The sequence below is a fragment of the Bidens hawaiensis genome, unplaced genomic scaffold (assembly GCF_021521415.1).
Source record: "Bidens hawaiensis isolate Kalapana, Puna unplaced genomic scaffold, B.hawaiensis_p1.1 tig00009311_1, whole genome shotgun sequence".
NCBI lineage: Eukaryota > Viridiplantae > Streptophyta > Magnoliopsida > Asterales > Asteraceae > Bidens > Bidens hawaiensis.
This window is the reverse complement of record NW_027491687.1, coordinates 754,247-776,752: the sequence shown is the minus strand read 5'-3', so window position 1 is coordinate 776,752 and position 22,506 is coordinate 754,247. Positions and strand designations below refer to the sequence as shown.

Here is a 22,506-nt window from a genome sequence, read left to right as displayed (position 1 = left end):
CATGATTTGAGAAGATGAAGATTAAGAGAGCTAAGAAAAATTACCTATGAAGACAGATGAATGGATTGGGAAATATTCAAGGGTCACGGATGATTAACACGTGCAACAAGATCTTCCACGCATATAGAATTCAAAACTCAAAAATTTACAACTGTTTTCCACTAATAACGGTCGTAAATTTTGGGGACAATTGTTAGGGTTCGGATTTTCGGTATCCTCAGCAAGCAATATGTTCAGGATAACTTCAAGACATGGTATCCTCCGAGGTAACAGGTATCCTAAATATATTGTATAACTTAACAAATTGTCTGTCGTCTTTCCTTGTTTACCAGGTCAAAGGACTTATCAAGATTGCCTAAAGATTCGGATTTGCTGTTAATAGAACGTGGCCGAAAAGGAAAACGTGCTTAAATGAGTGAATTAACGGCTAATTGGATCCGGTCTCTTGTTTCCTAAATTATAGGCAATATTGTTATTCTCTTCTTGTTATAAATAGAGCAATAACTCGGATCTTAACACACACTCTAGACACACGAAACTTACTAGTACTCATATTCTCTGTAATCACGATCGAGTTTTAGCTCCACACTTGTAACCGATTTTCGTTATTAATAAACCGTTGGTGATAGTTTTCACCGCCCGGGGTTTTTTTCTTGTTATCCTTAGGATAACAAGGATTTTCCTCGCAACAAATCTCTGTGTTCAAGCCATATTTACAAGCACATTGTCTCATTTTACTAATTTGGTTGTAAAATCACTCTTGTTAATTTTTGACCAAAACATTTAGTATTTTAGGTTTTTTGTTTTTTATTTATCTATTGCATTATGATTTTATTTATTTATTTATTTTTTGAATTTTTTATGAGTTTTCTATTAAGATCAAAAGCCCCTCAAAAAAATATTAAAAAATAATAATAATAAATTCATAACTCAAAATATAAATCAAGAACAAAAAAAGTAAAAAAAACTAAAATGTTTTATTCATTATCCTCGTTCAAAAAAAATGTCTAGAGAAAAGAGTCCAATGAATTAACTTAAAATCCTCCACATTTAATTCCTTTAAATTCCCACGAATTCTATTAAACGAGCGCACCCTAATAGTTGAGCTATTTATATGGTTTGAAAATGATGTGATGAAGGGAAACCTTATCTTGATAATTTAGAGGATAGAGAGACGACCAGTGATATGCTTGACTCTTAAAACTGTAATCTATATTCTTTTAACTAGGAAGCTTTGAATCCTCCCGGTGAGAACCATAAAAATGGTTCAAACGACCGGTGGAGAGAATGGGAAAGAGTGAAGGGTTCAACTTTGAAGGAATCCAAGGAATTACGACACACTACAACATTTGTGGGTCTCGAGTTGAAATAATAACGGAAAACTGAACCTAGAAAGATGAATCCCCACACCAGCGGTCAATGCAAAATAAAGAGTTATATCCCTCCTTTACTTCTCGCCGAAAACCGTTCTCAAGATCTAACCCAAGTTCTTTCAACCCTTTTGAGATGTTAACTAATAAAAGTGATTATTCTACTAGACTACACAAAACTGTCGTCAAAACTGTCTTAACTTGCCGATCTCCTGAATCACGTGACCTGCTGCTTTTTTTTATTTTTCCTCACGTGGGCGGAAGCGAAGAGTGCTAGAGTTAGGCATAATTGGGCTCTAACATGTGGGCCGGATATGAAGCTCAAAACTCAAAAGCAATTCTATTTATCTTTTTTCCTTCTTCCCATTAGAGGTGCACAAATCAGGCAAATACCCGGGTTCGGGTATGGAATCGGGTTCGGGTATGACCGGGTATTTGAAAATCGGGTATTGGTAATACCCGGATGATATTCGGGTCCGGGTATTGTCTCTAAAAACCATACCCTATGCATCAGGTTTAGATCGGGTATGGAATCGGGTATTCTAAAACTGGGTATTTGAATACCCTATTTTCAAGTATTGAAAAAACCTTATTTTTGGGTTTTTTGGGGTTTTTCCGGGTTTTTTTCGTGTATAAATTGGATTTTTTAAGGGGTTACAATTTTTATCGGTATTTTCGGGTATTTTTCAGGTATTTTTCGGGTAATTTCGGATATAGATCGGGTATTTGAAAAACCCGGTTTCGGGTATCGGAAAATCCCGGTTTCGGGTTTGTAACCGGTTCCGGGTTTCGGATATTACCGGGTATAAATCGGGCCCGGTTCCGGGTACGGGTTTTGGTACTAAAATGCATACCCTATCTGTACCCTACTGGTAGGGTCAGGGTATGGGTTCGGGTATAAAAAAAACCAGTTTCAGGTATTTTTTTCGAGTCCGGTTCCAGATTCGGGTTTTTTGTGCACCTCTACTTCCCATAACTCAAAAGAAATAACTCAAACTCTGTCTCATATTTAGAGAGTGCACAAATTGGGTATTATAAAACCCGGGTTCGGGTATGGAACCGGGTTCGGGTATGATCGGGTATTGGAAAATCGGGTATTGGAAAATCGGGTATTAGTAATATCCGGGTCGGGTTCGGGCTCGGGTATTGGCTTGAAAAACCATATCCTATGTACCGAGTCTGAGTCGGGTATTGAACCAGGTCTTCAATACCCGGATATTTGAATATCCTATTTCCGAGTATTGAAAAACCCCATTTTCCGGGTATTTGAATACCCTATTTCCGAGTATTAAAAAAACCATTTTTCTGCAGCGTTCTTCTGTTAATGGGCCTACTGCGTTTTTTTTATTCTAACTCTATTTTTTTTGCATACAAACTTCAAAATTCATTCAAACATATGTAAACAACCACAAAATAATGATATAAAAACTTATATTTTGTGTGTTTTAAATTGTTGTTTGATATATCAAAAGACGCTGCTCTAAATAAATATTTATATCAAATATGTTCTTCAAAAAAGATCTGTTAGAGAACGACTATAGATCTGTGGGTAGCCACACAACAACAGCCAAGTGCCACACAGACACATGGGCAAAAACACTAATATCCGGAAATGCAAAAAAATCCAGTTCGGGTATGCAAAAAAGCCGGGTTTCGGGTATTATCGGGTTTATATCAGGTACGGGTTCGGGTTTCAGCATTGAAAGTCATACCCTATCCGTACCCTACGGGTAGGATCGGGTTCGGGTTCGGGTATTAAAAACCCAGGTTTAAGAAAAACTGATTCCAGTTTTTTTTTCAGGTTCAGTTCCGAGAATAGAAAATTATAAAGAAAACATTAAAAACACTAGATGCCATGGTTAATAGAAACTTCAATTACTAAAGCTCCACGTGAACTTTTTTTTATGTAGACTAAGTTATATGTCAATAATCACTCATATTTTTTAAAGCCAATAATAATAATAATAATAATAATAATAATATTATTATTATTATTATTATTATTATTATTATTATTATTATTATTATTATTTTCACAGTCTGTCTAGTGTATTAATCTCCTTTACGCTAGAGGGATAATATTTTTTAGTGAGGGTGAGCTCATCAAAATTGTAAGAGAGTGAAGTATGCTAAACAGAAGCATTGTAATTTGTTGATTCATAAAGTTTTGTTATATCAGCCAGCATACATCCACCTCCGGTTACTATCACTTTTTGAATATTTGTGAGAACAACTTAAAATAAATAGTTTTTGAAAAGTTGTTATAACTACTAAAGTAAATTTCACGACAGGTTCATGTGTTATGTCAAAATTTCATCTTTCGTTTTTAACTATAATAAATTAGAGATATGGGTTCGATTCAACTGTTTGGATGAACTGCACGCATCCAATCTATGAGATGAATGTTTGTTAATTTTGTAAGTTGAATGATGGGTTAGGTGGAAGCATTTACAACTCCATCCATAATTTCATATCCTGATTATACTAAAAGTTACTATTTTTTTAATTTATTCATATAATTATACTAAAAGTTGTTATTTTTAATTTATTTTTAAATTAAATAACATTTTTTTATACTCTGTCCTACACTAAATATTATAGTAATATTTTTACTAATAAATAGTAAAATTTTTACTAATAAATAGTAGCATTTTTAGTTATCACCACTCACAAGTCATAACCACTTCCTATTATAATAAAGGAAAGGGAAAATTCTCAAAATGTTATGTGGAGAGAGATTCTATTTTTGTCCCCTTAAATAAATTTTTTTTGAAATGTCCTCTACAAACACGTCTCTGATGATGTGTTAGGCATCAACGCGTCTTTCACGATCTGTTTAACCACCAAACATGTCCTTCACGACCTGTTAGCGTCTTTCACGACTTGTTAGCCTCTAACATGTCTTTCACAACCTATTGGCTTCTAACGCGTCTTTCACGACATGTTTGGCCTATTAATTATTTTTTTAATATTACATTATTATAATTAATTTAATACATCTTTTTCATATATTTCCCAAGTTTTTGGGCGTTGGAGCTCTTTGCATGAGTAGGCCGGGTTGGTGGATATAGTTTCTCTTTCATTTGATTTCTTTGTATTTTAATCCAAAGAATAAACCATACATATTGCAGTAGGTTAACATAAATATTAACGATATTCTACGTACAGATAAAAAAAAAACAAAACTTATTTATTTAGATAGATATAAAGTGACAAAACCATAATATACTAGGAGATCTAGTTAAATTGTTTGCATATACTCCTCAACTTTTGATAATATAAAACATAAAACACATGCGAGTATTCACAAAGCAGATTCCCAATAATAATATACAATATGATCAGTCGAAGAGTGAAAGAGGATTCGACCCATTAAAAAACCGGTTCTGACCCATCAACACCTGATTCGCTCCGTTGCTTCCGGATCCGGGCCGCCCACGACATCTCTCTCGTGTTCCGCTTGCGAAGCTCCAATATTTGACCCGTCCACGTCTCCTTCCATCGTTCCTTATCACAAGACCTCGGGTCAAACCGGGTTTCTCTCTTGCCCGAAAAAGCAAACCCCTTGGCCATGCAACTGTCGTATATGGACCTAGCTTCCTGGTCGGATAAAGTCTCATAGGCTTCTTGTACCCGAATAAACCTCTCGGTGTACTCGTCCACCCTGTGAGGAGGTGACATGTCAGGATGGTACTTTAAGGCCATTTTTTTATACGCGTGTTTGATCTCGGAGAGTGTCACGTTGTCGGAAATACCTAGGAGGTCGTACAAGGTTTCCTTGTCGGGTGTGGGCGTGAAAGAGCGGTGGGCGGTGGCGGCGGAGGCTTTGGTGGTCATGTTAATGTTAATGTTAATGTTATATTGTTGGGTTGAGATGTTGAGATGGTTGGTGTTGAATTTGAATAATAAAGTATTGGATGGAAGAGAAGAAATGAGTGGTTTATTGGTTTTGTTTATGAGTGAGTGGGTGGGGGAAGGAAACGAGTTGGAGTTCATTGTGGCTTGCTTTGCTTTGGTATGCTGAGAATTATGAGGGTGTGGGAATATGCCTTTTATAGTGAGGAATGAAATGGGGGACAATTAGAGTATTCTCGTCTCATCCTCGTGTCTCTAAATCAAAAATTACATTAAGTATATGTTTGATAAAACTAACTAGAAGCTGGTGGCTAGAAGCCGGTAGCTGCAGCTTTTTAGATATATTTAAATGTTTGGTAGAGTAACTGACATGGTTGTAAAAATCGCGCCTAGGCGCTGAGTACTCAACGAGTAATCCCCGAGTAATCCCAGCCTAGGCCGATTTTTCGATGAGCCATCCCCGAGCACTCTCCGACTAAGGCCGAGTACTCACCGACTAAGGCCAAATACTCCCAACTCCCAGTCGGCCGCCTAGGGTCAGCCTAGCGACTTTTGAAACCTTGGTAACTGGAGCTTTTAATAAAATGTATAAAATGGGCATAATTAAAAATATAGTAGTAAATTTATCTATTTTGGAAAATGCTAAAAGCTTGTAGCTTTTTCTAAACGCTACTAGTAAGAGCTTCAAGCTTTAAGCTTTTTCTCATGACCTAAAAGCTTCAAGCTCCTTCAACCAAACAAGCTTTTAATTGAGTAAAAGCTTTTTCTTAAAAGCTTGAAGCTAGAAGCTTTTAAGAAAAAGCTTGAAAAAGCTCTTTGCCAAACATGCCCTACAACTCAATATATTTTCTCTCGTCATTTCAATTAAATAATACATGTTATACCTTTATCATTAACTTTTGTCTTTCCCTCACTCACAGCCACTTTTAAAAAATATTAAAAAAAATATATGGGGTAAACAATAGCTTTTCAGATATATAGAAAAATCACTGTATTTTCTAAAATATTAAAACTCTTCACTCACAGCACTCACTCTCTAAATTATAAAACACCCCTCACATAAAATAGAGGGTTGTCAACTGACCACCATTTCCTTAGGCGATCGCCGCCATCTTTGGCATTAATCTCCTTCGACCACCTATGTAAACCACATTAAGCCCCCCCCCCCCCCCAAACACTCTTTTCTCCTTCTTCCCCCGTTTTTCATATCGTTTTTCAAATATGAGTAACATCGATTTTTAGATTTGATTTCCATATTCACCCCCGCTCTTTCTCTTCCGGTGTGGTTCAAGTAACATCGATATTTAGATATGAGCAATTAATTTACAAATATGGTGTGAGAAATGGGGTAGTAAATGGTCAGCTCTGATGGTTGTGTACGACGATGATGACAATGGAGCATGAAGGTGATTGTGGCAATGGCTGGCTTTGAGAGGTGATGGTGGTGGTTGCGGGATTGGAAGAGCAACAAAAAGTCCCTCCACTTTTTTTTTTTTTGAGGGGGGAGCAAAGCAGTCAAAGAATGAAACAGAACATGAACACTTACTTTTTAATTTAAAATAACTCATGCAAACATTATATTTACTAATTAGCGTAAATTATCCCTTAGATTTAAAATGACTGAAACACCCTTCTATTTGACTAAAAAATCTATCTGAGCTGGTCAAAAGGATACAAATAAATAAATATGAAACACCTTAGGCCTTATATTAAAGAAAAATGGATTTGGTACTTAACTAGTTATTTTGGTTAAACCTCAGAAATGCAAAACTAAAATCAACTCTCTATATTAATTTTAAAAAACGTATACTAACGAAATTATAAATGAAGAGTTTCATAATAATCCATACTAGGGGTGTTCACAGTTTGGTTTAAAACCGTGAAACCGTCCAAACCGGTCATTGGTTCAGTTTCACGATCGGTTTTATTTGGCCGGTCGCTTTCAAAATTTACAAACCGTAGAGAACGGTTTAGTTTACGGTTTATAGCAAAAATCAGCCGTAAAAAACCGGACCGGGCCGTTATACTATAGCTAGTATTTAATAATTTTAACTATTACAATATTTGCACGTGTTAGGCTTATTTCAAAGGGAGCTATGCTACATAGCTTCCATTCTCCATGTTATTATAGGTTCAATATAAATGGGTTAACGACAATTAGCTGCTCATCCTGTTCTTCATTCTCATTTTGTAAAACAGACCAACTTTCATTAGGAATTTGTAGAGTTACAGAGTGGTTCATACATGTCCTCCCCAAGTTTACAAACAAAAAGGATGATTTTTATTTAATGATTCTCAAATATCCAAACTAAATGTGTCGGTTTATAATAATTAAACCGATTATCACAATATTTCAACGTGCTTTTAAAAATCATTTAATTCATTGGATACCTATAACTTTATATTAAATTAGCCATAGTTGTCAAAGTTTTTTTAATAGCAAGTGAAATGGATAAGAATGTGAAAAGAAGCAACATCAAGAAAAGAAAAGTCGGAACTTTCGGTGTTGACGTTCATGTCCTATTAATTTGGTTTCTAGAATTCTAGTTGAAAGAGGCACATCCGCACATCCAAGTCGTCAGCTTACATTTTAAGTTACCTTTGTTTATCTTAAAATGAAACGAAGATGAAGGTTTCAAATTGAGTTAATTGCAGTTATGGTCCCTGTGATAAACTCAAAACACAGCCAGGGCCATTCCCAAGAGCTCGATGGATTTCACGGGCCTTCCCGCTAGGGATGGCAATGAAACCCGAACCCGATTGGAAAACCCGAAACCCAACATAAATGGGACGAGTAATACCCAACCCGTTAGGGTTTGGGACGGGTTTGGGATTGATTTTGAAATTTTTCGCGGGTTTGGGACAGGTTTGGGATTTCTAATATACCCGATTACCCGATAACATAGACCCATTTACCCGATGTACCAGATATAGCTTATTATATTATATATACTATATTACAAATATATTATTTGTCGAAACTTGTTTATGTGAATTATTTAAGATATTTTATCTTTGTGGTAACCTTCTTTGTAATCGATTAGTTATATTTTGTCAAAACCCTGGTAGAAACCCGACGTGTTTTTAGCCCGGTATATCCGACGGGTATTTTGTCAAAACCCGATAGGAAACCCGAAACTCGACGGGTAATTACCCGATTAAAACCCGACAGGTTTGGGACGGGTTTGGGATGGACTTTTATAACCGGGTATGGGTTTGGGAATACCTAAACCCGACCCATTGCCATCCTTACAGTTCCCGCACACGTACACACACATATATAATCACAATAAAAAGATAAGTCTATAAATGAAACAACATCTGTAAATGAAACAAAGATGAACTAAACAATACTATTATAGCAAAATGTCATATTTTTAATAGTTACAAAAATCTTGAGGCTCGTTAGGCAATTTTTTGAGCAAAGGTCTCGTTCAACTCGTTATAATCCATACTCTCTAGAGTCTTGTTCTCAATAGCTACCAATGCCAATCCGTTGAGTCTTTCTTGGGATATCGTGATTCGTAACTAGGGCTAAACAACTTCAATTTCAGTTTTGAAAAACTTTTTGCGATTCAAACCTGGTGTAATGGAATCAAAACCATAATCATTAATTGGAAATTATTGTTTAGTAGATTAAACATATAAATCAACTAAAATCAACAACTCTGACAAAATCATAATCAGAGCAAACATATCGGGTAAACGAAGGGCAAAACCCTCTTTTCGCACATAAAATAATAATAGTATAATCTAACAATTGTTTCGTTCCACATATCACATCCAAACCAAACACGAAATCATTATCTCATTCCCGATAAGTAACCGGACTAGACACCACGCTGGTGCTTCTACACTATCGGAGCTCTGACAGAGCAAATTTGTCGCCGTTGAGAAATGTGAGATTCTGAATGAATCGAGTTTAGATCTTCGATGGAAGTCGTGTGATGTTAGGGCTAGTAATCGTCTCACGGATCTATTTGATGTTGATGATACGAAGATTGGAAGATAGAGGTGTGATGGTTGAATCGAAGAATCTAGGGTTTTTAAAAGTTACAGAGCCAATGCTGGAGATTATTGAAGATCATAATGAGTGTTTCGAAATTAAGATATCGAATGATGAGATTAGGCGGGACAAAATCGACGCTAATGATGAGATTGAAGAACAAGAAGAGGAAATCGACGCTAATAGAGGAAATCGGCTCATAAACTAGTGGCGCACCACCAGCGGTCGTCGCAACGCCACCGAGCCAAACTTGCCAACTCATCATCGACGGTGTCGTCGGCGCCGTTAGCCAAACTTGCACCGCTCCTCTTGCTCGCCTCACTATCCTTTTTTGGTTAATTGGGCGTATGGCATTATAATTGGGGGTTAGGTTTTGAGACTTGAAGAGGTAGGTCCCAGCAGAGCCCAGTTAGACCCGCAAGACTCACCTTGAAGAGGGACGTCTGCGCAAAGACCAACTGGATCCGCAGGACCCACCATGCTCAGAGAGATGAAGACCTTACGCATAGTACGCTAGCTGTTCCCGCAGGAAAAGCCTCCCAGTGGTAAAGTACCCCGCCTGTTCCCGCAGCTGCGGATACAAGCCATGAGGGAAGGCTACCCGCACTAATAGTAAGGCTACACGCACAAGGCACTAACTTTTAATAACTCAGTAATGTCACCTGAAGAAGGAATGAGCAGGGCGGGAATACTCCCGCCCAAATGAGCCAGTCCGTACGCTTCTGTAAGATCTTTTGTACTATACCTGCCAAGGTATGGACAAAATAGACAAGATCTGACCAAAGCAGCCCATGAACCAATCACAGGGTGACAGCTCACCGACAACAGTACGAAGAGGAGCACGCTCTAGTACAAAATGTCACTATCAGCCGCTGCCTACCCACCAACTCCCATCGTGGCACGTACACAGCCCATGGTTGGTGAAAAAGGAATATTATACAGCTGGCCATGTCACTATCAGCCGCTGCAACCAACTCCCATCGTGGCATGTGCGTAGCTTGTAGTTGGTGGAAAAGGAATATTATACAGCTGGCCGTACCTGCTTGGAAACCTACCTTCGGCTATAAATACTCCAACACCTTGGAACGGTATCATTATCTTATATCATCTTATATCATCTGATATTATCTTATCTTCTCTAGCTATTTCTCTTAATATACACTTATATTCAGAGCAATCTAGTCTGATTCTCACGTCGGAGGGTGGTCACAAGGAGGAACCCCCCCTTCTCAGTGACGAGCTCACGGTGTCTGTTTTGCAGGTCATCAGAAGAATAACCATCTTTGCCGGACCTAACCCTCGTGGGAAACATCTACTTAACCCTAAGATTATCCGTAATCTGCCGGGGTCACATAGTGTTTCTTCATTGGCGCCATCCGTGCATAAAAGCTAGAACTAATTTTCTCAATTTTTTCAAAACCTCTGGAAAGATGGTTAAGGTTACTCCGATGCCAAGGCCAACGAGTGACCAAGAAACTTCGGTAACCACAACCCCAGCTACTGGGGGGAACACCGGCGAGTACACAATTTTTACGAACACTACCCCGGTTACCCAAGCCGGGGCAAGTGCAGTAAACAATCCTCCCCTGGGATTCATTGATACCCAGTTGGAGAAACAACAAACGAGGCTCCCCCGCCAAACACTTGATCAAGTTAAAGCGTGGGCAGAAGCACGTCAGAAAGAATTCCAAGCTGAGTTGGATGAACGTTCACGTTCACTCCAACAGGCTAATGACGAGTTCGGAAACACTCGACAACAGTTCAACATGAGTAATGAGTGCGAGTATGATGAAGGTTGGGAAGAATCTGACAGTGACGCAAACCCGCGCCATAGGGCGAAAGGGAAGCGTAAACAATCAGATTTCCACAGAAGAAATTTTGGAGAAACCTTTAAACCAAAAAACGCGGGTGGAAACCCACGTGACTTCTCTAAAACCTTCAGACCAACTGTTGCAAATGCGGGAACGTCCAAATTTGCAAGGGACATTGCGGAAGCAATTGCCCCGAAAAGTGCCAAACAAATGTCCAACATAGGCACATATGATGGTATATCTGACCCAGACGATCATTTGAACAGATTCATAGCGGGGGCAACTGTCAGCAATTGGACGGAACCCACGTGGTGTTACATGTTCCAAATGACGCTTGTTGGGGCAGCCAGAGCGTGGTTTGACCGTCTACCGGTCCACCACATCTACGATTGGGCAGACTTCCAGCAGAAGTTCAGCCAACACTTCAGTCAACAAAGAAAGTATACCGAAGAGCAAGGGACGATCCTCAACTGCATCCGAGAGGAAGATGAGTCTTTACTAGACTTCATCACGCGCTTCAATTCAAAGAAGCTAAGTCTGGGCACTATTAGCGAAGATCTTGTTCGCGCTGCTTTCATCCAGGGCGCGGAAGACCCAGAGCTCATCCGCACCTTAACGGGTAAAGATGGCATGCCATCCACGTGGGATGCCATCATGACAGCAGCTAAACGCTTCGCAGAAACGGAAAAGCAACTGGGTAGAGATCTTCCCCAGAGCACAAACCTCTACACTCAAAAAACAAGAGAAAACAACGTCCTTACCGCCCGACAAAACAAAAAGAGGAAGCTTGGTATTTGGCAGTCAAGAGTAAACTTTGACACCTCATCCGGCTCGCACCCTCGGTTAGGCGGAAGGGATAAAATGCAGTCGTCGAACTGGAACTCCAGATGGACGCCACTCACCAAAAGCGTCACCGAGATATTTGCCACCGAAAGGCTCCCATGGCCAGAGGCTCCAATAATCCGACAGCGTCTAAACGCTGATCAAAGCAAATCCTGTGACTTCCACAGGACAAAAGGCCACACCACGGAGGAATGCGTATCCTTGAAGGACGTCGTCGAAGCATTTGTCAGAGATGGGAAACTCACACACCTCGTGGCGTAATGGACGCTAAGCAGGCTAATGCGTGTAGAACCCCAGTTGGGGAAAACACGAATGAAACTGCAGCTTCAATGTTGGAGACTACATACTGCGTAAACAACGAGATTCCGAACCAGGCGCATATCGGCTTGAAAGGCTCGATGGCACCCCCATCCCAAGAACATGGAAGGTAGCTCAATTACACAGGCTGCATGTAGATCAATTCCAAACTTGTAAAGAAAAGGCCTAGAGCCACTTCTAATGGAAATGGTTCTCCTTATCACATTGACGCTGATAGTCTTACATTTACTTATGATCTGACCACACTGATATGCCGGTATTCACCGCATAAATAAGTGGGAAAGTAAGTCGTTGCGTGTGGAAGGCGGCAAAACCCGCATAAACACAAAAAACGGTAAAAATTTCTAAGGAAAAGATGAGGAAAACCTTCACGCAGGTCAGTTATGGGTGAAGTTTGGTCATCCCACTAAATGTAAGTGACGGTCCTACCCGCACAATCATGATAGAGGAAACTGAACATTAATCTATTGACAACCACGCGTCGAAAAGTTAACTTATTCAAAACACTTAGAAAATTTCTAAAAAGATGAGGAAAACCTTCACGCATGTCAGTTATAGGTGAAGTTTGGTCATCCTAAGTGAAAGTGACGGTCCTACCCGCACAATCATGATAGAGGAAACTGAACACTAACCTATTGACAACCACGCGTCGAAAGGTTAACTTATTCAAAACACTTGGAAAATTGCTAAGTTAAACTAGAATATGCATGAGCAAATCATATATTATTTATAAGGCAAAACAATTGTCAAATTAAACTATAATATGCATGAGCAAGTCATATAACGTTTATAAAGCAAGTCATTAAGTGAAAGTGACGGTCCTACCCGCACAAACATTTATATTTCATAAAAAATTCAAACATTACAAGAATGGCCAGGTATCTACCCGCCTACAGAAATGTAAATCTATCCTAACGGTGGGAAGGGATCTCAAGGTTTAAACTTCAGGACCACTCCCTCCAAACCCACTTGAACCCGCACCATCAGTTGGTTGTGGCGGTTCAAGGAAAGCCTTGAGAATAGTTAGCACATCATCAGCAGCAGCAATCTCGTTCACCTTCTCCACCACCGGATGCGGGAAGGCAGCATACTGGTTCACTGCTTGGTCGTAAGCAGCTTCAGTGTCCACGTCATAAAGAGGGAAGTTGGAAGGCGGGATGCCCTTCTCAACAAACCCCAGACCAAGCAGGAACCAGCCTTTTCCCCATCCTCATGAGAAGCGTTGAGGGCTGCGCTCATAGCATCGTCATATGATGTGTTCGTGAAAATCCGATGCACAACCTACAAAATAAAAATATATGTATCAAAAACTTTTCTAAGTATGAAGAAAAGCGTAAAGAAATTACGGAATTACGCATACCTGTGACAACGCTTCTCGTATAAGCCATTCCTTGGTGATCAGAGCTTCCTGGAGGGCAGCTTGAGCTTGATCACGGGCGCGTTCGGCTTCATTTTTGTTAAGGTTGGCAAGCAACACATCCTTAGCAGCAGCCTCTTCAACGCCCTTCAGTTTACGCTCAGTGCGGTCAAGCATACCCTTCTGGTCCAGGAGCTCTTGGAGTTTCTTGGCATCTTCTAAGGCCAAAGCATCATGAGCCTGCTGAAGCCTCTCTAGTTTGGCTTTAAGCTCTTCATTCTCGGCGCGCAGAGGCTCAGCAATGGCTTCAGCTTTTGTGGCCCTCTCGGTCGCGTTCCGCGCAGTTTCCTTAGCCAACCTATGTTGTTCGTTAACAGCTTGGGTAGCCTTGGAACGGGCCTCATGCCTGGCCTGGACCTCGACCTCAAGGTCCTTGAAGGCCTTCTCCTTCTCCGCAGCAATCATGGCAAGCCTTTTGTTCTCCTCCCGCAATGCACGCGCCCGAGCCACTTCCAGGCTACGCACCGTCTTTAACTTGTCGTTTTCACGACAAAGCAACTCGACGCGCGGCTGCATTCGAGCAAGGAGAATTCGAAGCTCATTGGTTAGCCTACCCTCCTGGTAGCTAGCCATTGCCTCCCCCAGCGCACCGCTCGGCGCGGCGTGGCGCGCCCATTCGACGCAGTCCACAGCCGTTCGAAGGGTTGTTCCCTGGCGGATGTTCCACCGTGGAACATACACCTCATTGGAATCTGAAACTGCAAAAACAAAAAACAGTTAAAAAAAAGATAATAGGCCAAAATATCCCCACGCACCTGTAGGGTCGACAACAGGCCGGTAGCCGCCAAACCCATCACCCGAACCTAAGGGATATCCATCCAAGAGGTCAGAGAGATGGGAAGGAGGCAGAGATTGGCTAGAAGCCCCAACCCTGAACTTACCTGATGAACCGGCCGGGGACGAGGTAATCGCCGGTGCCGGAGGCACGGTTGAAGCCGCCGCGGTAGAGACCATCGGAGGTGAACTCACAACCGTGGCCGCCGCTGCGGAGGAGCCCGCAGAAAAAATCACCGCCAGCTCAGTGAAGGATGCAGTGAAGATGGCACTGACAGCCGGCGGAGATGACATCACAATTGGAACAGTTGCCTCAACGGGATGAGCAACTGAACCAACACTGCAAACAGGCGCAGCTATCTGGGTCATCGCCTCGGGTAGGTTGACCAAGCCTACCGTCGTGGGTCCAGAGCTGCTCCTTCCCTCACCACTTTGGAATGCGGTTGCATCCACGCCTGCATGTCCTGAAACTGTCAGAAGAAACCGTCGGACGACGCTAACGTCCCTTCAACAGTTTGGACTGTTCTTATCCTTTCACCAACTCTTCGAATTTCAAAAAGATTCAAAAAGATTCAAAGATTCAAAAATAAGAGGGAATATACCCCCTTACCTTGGAAAGCGAGAAACCATAAGACGAGTGCGGGTACAGTGTTAAGGCGAAACCCTTCACATACTTAGCACTTGCAGGGAATCGAAGCTAACAAGATACCTTGGTAACCAAGAAACCGTAAGACAAGTGCGGGTACAGTGTCAAGGCGAAACCCTTCACATACTTAGCACCTGCAGGGAATTGAAGCCAAGAATACCTTGGAAATCAAGAAACTATAAGACGAGTGCGGGTACAGTGTCAAGGCGAAACCCTTCACATAATTAGCACTTGCAGGGAATTGAAACCAAGAAGGATCTTCTGGGCCATGCTTGTGGAAAGGGAAATAACATCCCCGCATAGCGGGAACGTTGAGAACTAGATTGTTTGAAGCTCCAAGATGGAATTGGTTGTTTAACATAATTGATCACTATGTCTAAAACTACCAAAACCTCGTGGAGAATCTACACAAGTGAAACTCAACGCTCCTGACTTGCGAGGAGGTTACACACCTACCCGCATCATACCCAAAGATCAAGCAGAAAAGTCGGGAATTTCTGCACGTGACATTAGGAAAACCGCGGGAAGAATCCCCACGGAAAACCTTAAAACTAAAAACCCTTTTCAAAACCCCTTGCTTAAGTCCAAAAGTTCACCTCACTTATTAACAATTCATGAGAAGAACAATGGACTGGGGGACTTGAAGAGGTAGGTCCCAGCAGAGCCCAGTTAGACCCGCAAGACTCACCTTGAAGAGGGACGTCTGCGCAAAGACCAACTGGATCCGCAGGACCCACCATGCTCAGAGAGATGAAGACCTTACGCATAGTACGCCAGCTGTTCCCGCAGGAAAAGCCTCCCAGTGGTAAAGTACCCCGCCTGTTCCCGCAGCTGCGGATACAAGCCATGAGGGAAGGCTACCCGCACTAATAGTAAGGCTACACGCACAAGGCACTAACTCTTAGTAATTCGGTAATGTCACCTGAAGAAGGAATGAGCAGGGCGGGAATACTCCCGCCCAAATGAGCCAGTCCGTACGCTTCTGGAAGATCTTTTGTACTATACCTGCCAAGGTATGGACAAAATAGACAAGATCTGACCAAAGCAGCCCATGAACCAATCACAGGGTGACAGCTCACCGACAACAGTACGAAGAGGAGCACGCTCTAGTACAAAATGTCACTATCAGCCGCTGCCTACCCACCAACTCCCATCGTGGCACGTACACAGCCCATGGTTGGTGAAAAAGGAATATTATACAGCTGGCCATGTCACTATCAGCCGCTGCCTACTCACCAACTCCCATCATGGCATGTGCGTAGCCTGTAGTTGGTGGAAAAGGAATATTATACAGCTGGCCGTACCTGCTTGGAAACCTACCTTCGGCTATAAATACTCCAACACCTTGGAACGGTATCATTATCTTATATCATCTTATATCATCTGATATTATCTTATCTTCTCTAGCTATTTCTCTTAATATACACTTATATTCAGAGCAATCTAGTCTGATTCTCACGCCGGAGGGTGGTCACAAGGAGGAACCCCCCCTTCTCAGTGACGAGCTCACGGTGTCTGTTTTGCAGGTCATCAGAAGAATAACCATCTTTGCCGGACCTAACCCTCGTGGGAAACATCTACTTAACCCTAAGATTATCCGTAATCTGCCAGGGTCACATAGTGTTTCTTCAGGTAGTTATAGTGAGGATGAACAAAATGAGTTTTTTGACACCCGTCAGGTATTTGATGAAATGTCTAACTCGAATTCAGGTTGTTCGGTTGAACTTTGTTCTAATTCTGGATTCAGGTATGATTTTTGGGTTGGGAATTTGGATAGAGTTGATGCTAAACGTGGTAAATTGTTGAGATTTATAAGTCGAATTCAAAGTGGCTTGTAAAAAGAGATAGAGAGGATTAATATGAACATGGATATGAAGATGGTTTTGTTGATGAAGTTAGAGGAGACACCAAGCTTATTTTACCTGGAAGTTCAAACTCTCAAGATGAGCTTTCGGTTTCTAGATATGTGGCAGATCATCTTTCGGTTTCTATTTGGCTGCATGCATACTAAAAGTCCGCTACGTTGAGTGTGTTCTAGTTAATCAGGAAAGATACATTACATTCACCTACTTACATATACGCATCCGAAGATACATATTACATACTTAACCTGCTTGTCTTTTGTGCATACATACTTACATACATTCTTACTTTCATACTTTCATACATTCATACTTTCGTTCTTTCATACTTTCTTGTTTAACTTTCATATTACATGCATAACTATCTCTTTGTTATTAAGAGTCTTTCGCCCTATAACCTCACAGATATTATTAGGGCCTGTTCCCTATATTCGTAGATATTATTAGGGTATGTTCCCTGCATCGCGGATATTATTAGGTCTGTTCCCTACATTCGCAGATATTATTAGGGTCGGTTCCCTTCGTTTCATACAACCACACATACCTTTCCTTTACACATGTATACACACACACACACTCCTAACTTTTCCTTCATACATTTCACATTAACATACACTTACCACTTAAGGTAAGTGTATTGACTAATCACATAGGAGTATGCACACAGCCTCGAAAACATAACAAAGAAAGGGGCTAAAAACTCACCTGGATCCGGTTCCTCTCATAGTTAATGGTGATATCTCTCTTCAACTGAGCATGGCTAACTGTTTAACAAGTTACACGTATCAATTATCTAGTTCTAACTATCTCATACTTCTAGGTTAGTGAAACCCACAACGAACGGGGGGTCCGGAGGCAGTGCCCCTGGTAGCGGGGTCTATGGGCGGCAGCCCCTAGCAGGATTCCAAGGAGCCCGTGGATGGGATCGAGCTACCAGATCAGCTTGGAAAAATTTTATTTTCATTAATAAGCCTTTACTAAAACGTTCATCAGAAAATGATCTTTTCCTAATTCTAAGCTAAGTCTAGACGAGTCGAACCTCTACTCGACTCGACCCCGACTCCTATTTAATTGAGTCGAACCACTTAACTCGACTTGACTCCTTTTTAATCGAGTCAAGCCACAACCTCGACTCAGCAAATTTTTAATCGATTCGAGCCACATACTCAACTCGACTCATTTTCTAATCGAGTCGAGCCACATACTCGACTCGACTCATTTTCTAATCGAGTCGAGTCACATACTCGACTCGTAACTAGTTTCTTTCGAGCCTTTGCATTTGGGACACTTCCTTACGTCCCATTATGCATGTTTTACTGCTAGAACGAGTTCTGGGCCGTAACAATTTTATTTCCTTGCTTAACACGACCCGAACATCGCTTGTTCGTACCGTCTTAACCCAAGCAATTTGTTTACCAAAAGTTTATGTTTTTCTCATCAGGCCCGATTTGCCTTAGTGTTGGATCTTAAAACAAACCAACATAAAAAACCTAACCTTTATACCAAAAACATCCCTGTCTTGGACTTTCGTTCGGTTCGGATCTGGACCACCCATGGATCTAGACGTGATTCTTGTTTGATGATGATGCTAGATCACAAAATCTATCCCCTTTCAGCTAGGATCTGGATCTAGACGAGAAGAAGGAGTGCTTGTGTGTGTTTTGAGTGTGTGTGTGTGTGTGTGGAGCTGGAAGGTGGTGTAATGAGAATGTTAGGGTTTTAGGGAGGTTTAAGGAGTTTAATTACTCCAAGCTCATAGACCTTAGGCCCGTAACCATTCTCAAGTCCATGTATTATTCCTAAGCCTACCACTCAATCCAATTATTATTTAACAAAAATTAAATAACGACACACTTTAAAATAATAAAACTTTATTTATTTATTATTTTCAAAAGACGGATGTTACATACAGGGTTGCAAATTGCAAGAATATTTGTGTGTTTTCACAGGAAAACTAATGTTGTGACTTAATGGTGGGTCCAAATTGCAAAAAACGGACCGGCTACGGCCTTTATGTGAAAATGCCACCACGGGTTAAAAGCTGTGTTTTAGATTTCATCACAGGAATCAAAACTGTAATTAAGTCTTTCTAATTCATGAAATAGTTAAGATCTAAAAGAAATAAATATAATGGTTAGAAAAATTATTTATATGGTTTCCAATATTTAATAATCATCGTATAAAGATTATTGTAAGGTTTCCCTTTTAACGGGTAGTGAAATTCTATACTCCTATTACTAAATCAATATATTTTTAACCCAATGATCATGAAACTTGAAATCTCAATCTCATAAGAAGAGACAACTTTTATACACACTTTCATACCGTTAGGTTACATGTTTTTTGGTTACAGTAACTAAACGTCATTAACTAATCTCTGGCGTTATGCTCATGAGATGTTTAAGAATTAAAATAGGTAAAAGGAACTTTTGAAGTTATTAAGTTTTAGAATCGTAACTTGTCAAAAAACTTTGTAATATATTGACGGGATTGTACTATGTGATGCTTTTAATTGACTATTTAATAATGTTCGTTTTGTTAATTTGTTAAAGTTGGAAGATGATGGTAGTGGTGCCAGCGACTATCGACATCGGTGGTTGTTACGTTGGGAGTTGTGGTGGTGGCAACGCTTCTTATTCGTTTAGTTTTCATTCAAGGTTTTTACTAATCTAATTTGTGTATAGTTATTAAAATCTAGACGCGTTAATGAATCGAACATTCAGCAAATCGTTCGGTGAAAAGCTCGTGTATGTTCGTTTGTTTAATAACCGCAAGAACATAAACAAAAAGTCTTGTTCGATTAACTATGTTTATGAACATTCAATAATGTATTCATTCATGTTCATTTGTTACGCTCGTTTATAAACAATATAAACATCCAATTGTTTACGTTAATTCATGTTCTTTGGTTTATTTTTGGTGATATATATATTTTTAGTGTATTATATTTTTTAATATTTAGTTTATTGTTGTAACATCATACAACTATATTTCCAAATTTTTATTAGTATATTATCTTCACTTATATGCTAAAAACCCAAGCCTTCGTTAGGGATGATTTAATAGTATCGGTGTTCTTTTGCAGAATCAAAATATTCTTATATAATGGATAAACTCTGGCGACTTACTCTGCATGAAAATAGTAAGTATAGTGTTCAAAAGATGTCACATACCATCATCGACTTATACTACATGACTTTCAAATCATCTTTGCATCTTCAAAGGAGTACGACCGTGAGTTTGTAATAATTGAAAATACAAAGTTCAATTCAGCCATCTCAGATGGCTGATCCAGTCACAACAAATGTGCACCTCGTCGCTTACATGGAACGCCACTAGAAGAGATAAACGTGATCCAGCCATCTGAGATGGTTGGACACCTATTATTCATTTAGTCCATTATCAGAAACATAGAAACCGCTTTTTTTTTCTTAAGTCTACTACTTTGTGAAAAAAAAATCTAAAACCTAAATAGATTCTATAAATTATGGTTAAAGCAAGCCGTAACTAGAAAAATAATGAACATTGTCTATATTTTGAGTTTTTGTAGCCTTTTTTTGCAACGGCAAGTCTCCGTAAAGATATTTTGTTAACCAATAATAATATCTGTAAAAGTATCTTTTGTTGAAGATTTGGTTTTAAGAGGATTAAAGAGAAACAACTTGAAATTGAACCTGGCATAAATGTTGATTGAAAGGTACTTAAACTAGCGCTTTCCATCTTTAACCTTACCCGAAACTTGGCCTGAAAACTGCATTGAACCTGAATAAGTCGTTTCCTGATTAACCCAAACTCAGACAAAGGATAACCCAAACATGACTTGATTTAAATGATTCGGTTCTCAAGATGTTTCTTGAGATTCGGGTCAACCAAATAACTCGTGAGCATCTTGCTCTCAATTCAGAGCTACTACAACAATCAACTGAGTTTTGGAAGCTGGGTACCGACCGGATTCGCATAAGTTCGCCACCATAACGCTGGGTTTTGTTGTTTTTTTTAAATATGTTAATTTGTTGTGTTTGGACGTTCATGAATTTATTTTTTGGTTTAGTTTTGGTGCCGTGACCTGATACCGATCGAACTCATGTCAACTCACGGCCACACTGTTCGGGTTTACCAACCGATTAAACATAGTTCTAGAAATAATTTTTATCATATATTTTAGCAGCATTTTCTTTCATTTAAGTATGTTTTCCGAAATTAAAGCTGATAAAATTTACGTACGATCTTAATATCACAGTTCACAAGAAGATTAAACTGATTAATAACTTTTCAGTTGAAAAAAAAAACTGATTGGAAAATTAGAGTACAAAGAATTTATTCAATAATTTGTATTAGATAAAGCCATAGAAATAAAGTTCGAGTTCACCACACTAAAGTTTTTCAAAAAAAAAAAAGGATAAGTTTTAAATCTCATTTAGGTTGTAGAATAGATTGAGTAGCTCCTAACAAATTAAAGGATATATTAATGCAACCTAAATTATGCAATGGTCTCTGGGTAACCGTGAATGTGTATTATTATTATTTTTTTTAACGTACAACAAACATAGAAAGCCTAAGTATTCTATACGAAGTGACTAAATGAGCAAAGGTCACTGCTAGCTGGCCCAATCCAGCCGTATGGAGTCTTTAAGCGTCTTCAAGTTATCTACAGTTTCAGGAAAACCCACCCTTCTGAAGGCTCACTGGTGGTAAAATCCGGGGGCCCTTAGAATCGAACTATAGATCACAAAGATCTCAGTTTTCCTTCAATGAGCCAAACATGTCCCCCCCAAAGTGTTGTAAGTGCGGATTGAACTTGGCTCTCAATTGAGAAACCCATATTTCCTACCACTACAACACATTGGAAAGGACTGTAAATGTGTATTAAATGCAGTGCGGTTTCTAACTAAGCGTACTCTATCCACATCAACTACAGAGGACGCCAAGAACTGTTACGCCACCTTGAATTGGGTGGCGGCAAGCACTCATGTCGTCAAGGGTGGAGGCGACAGGGCATTAGCAGACGTGAGGGCCTCTAGGGTCAGACCTTTTTTTGTTGCTAATGTGCTTTTGATTGAGTGGTAAATAAGGGACTTGGTGTTTCATGTGGCATAGGTTCGTTTCCTGCCCCCCAACATTTAGTTTCAGAGGCATCAAGGTGATAACAAGAGACTGGGCGAGTAGGTGGTGGCGTTCACTAGTTGGATCCTTGAACTAAACGGATTTTACTCACTGCACGTACGTGCCTTTGGGCGGGTGTTCACGGGCGTTGGCCTTAGGTAAGGGTTATTCTCAGATCGAAAGGCGAGTGTATCCCGATGTAGTGAATTTAGTCAATAGCCCATTTGAAGAATTCGTTGGTTGTTCAAAAAAAATGTTTTTTTGATAAACCATTAGGCATTTTTAGAGAAAAATTTAGTAAGAGCCTCCCATGCATACGTGGTGTGACATAGTAGGGCAAACGGTCCACACGTTGAGGCAGAAACATTGATACACACTAAATAAGCGTGTTGCAATGAGATGTTGATAAAACATAAAGTTACTAAAGTTTATCTGTGTTTTATGACATATTTGGTTTTAATAAATTTTATATTGAAGCATAGATAGAAATAAGGATGTATC

At 40.0% G+C, this 22,506-nt stretch overlaps 1 pseudogene; it reads right to left on the bottom strand.

Moving 5' to 3' along the window:
• Nucleotides 1-4,718: 4,718 nt before the first annotated feature.
• On the bottom strand, nt 4,719-5,366 carry LOC143531958 (chaperone protein dnaJ 20, chloroplastic pseudogene; annotated as a pseudogene).
• Nucleotides 5,367-22,506: the final 17,140 nt, after the last annotated feature.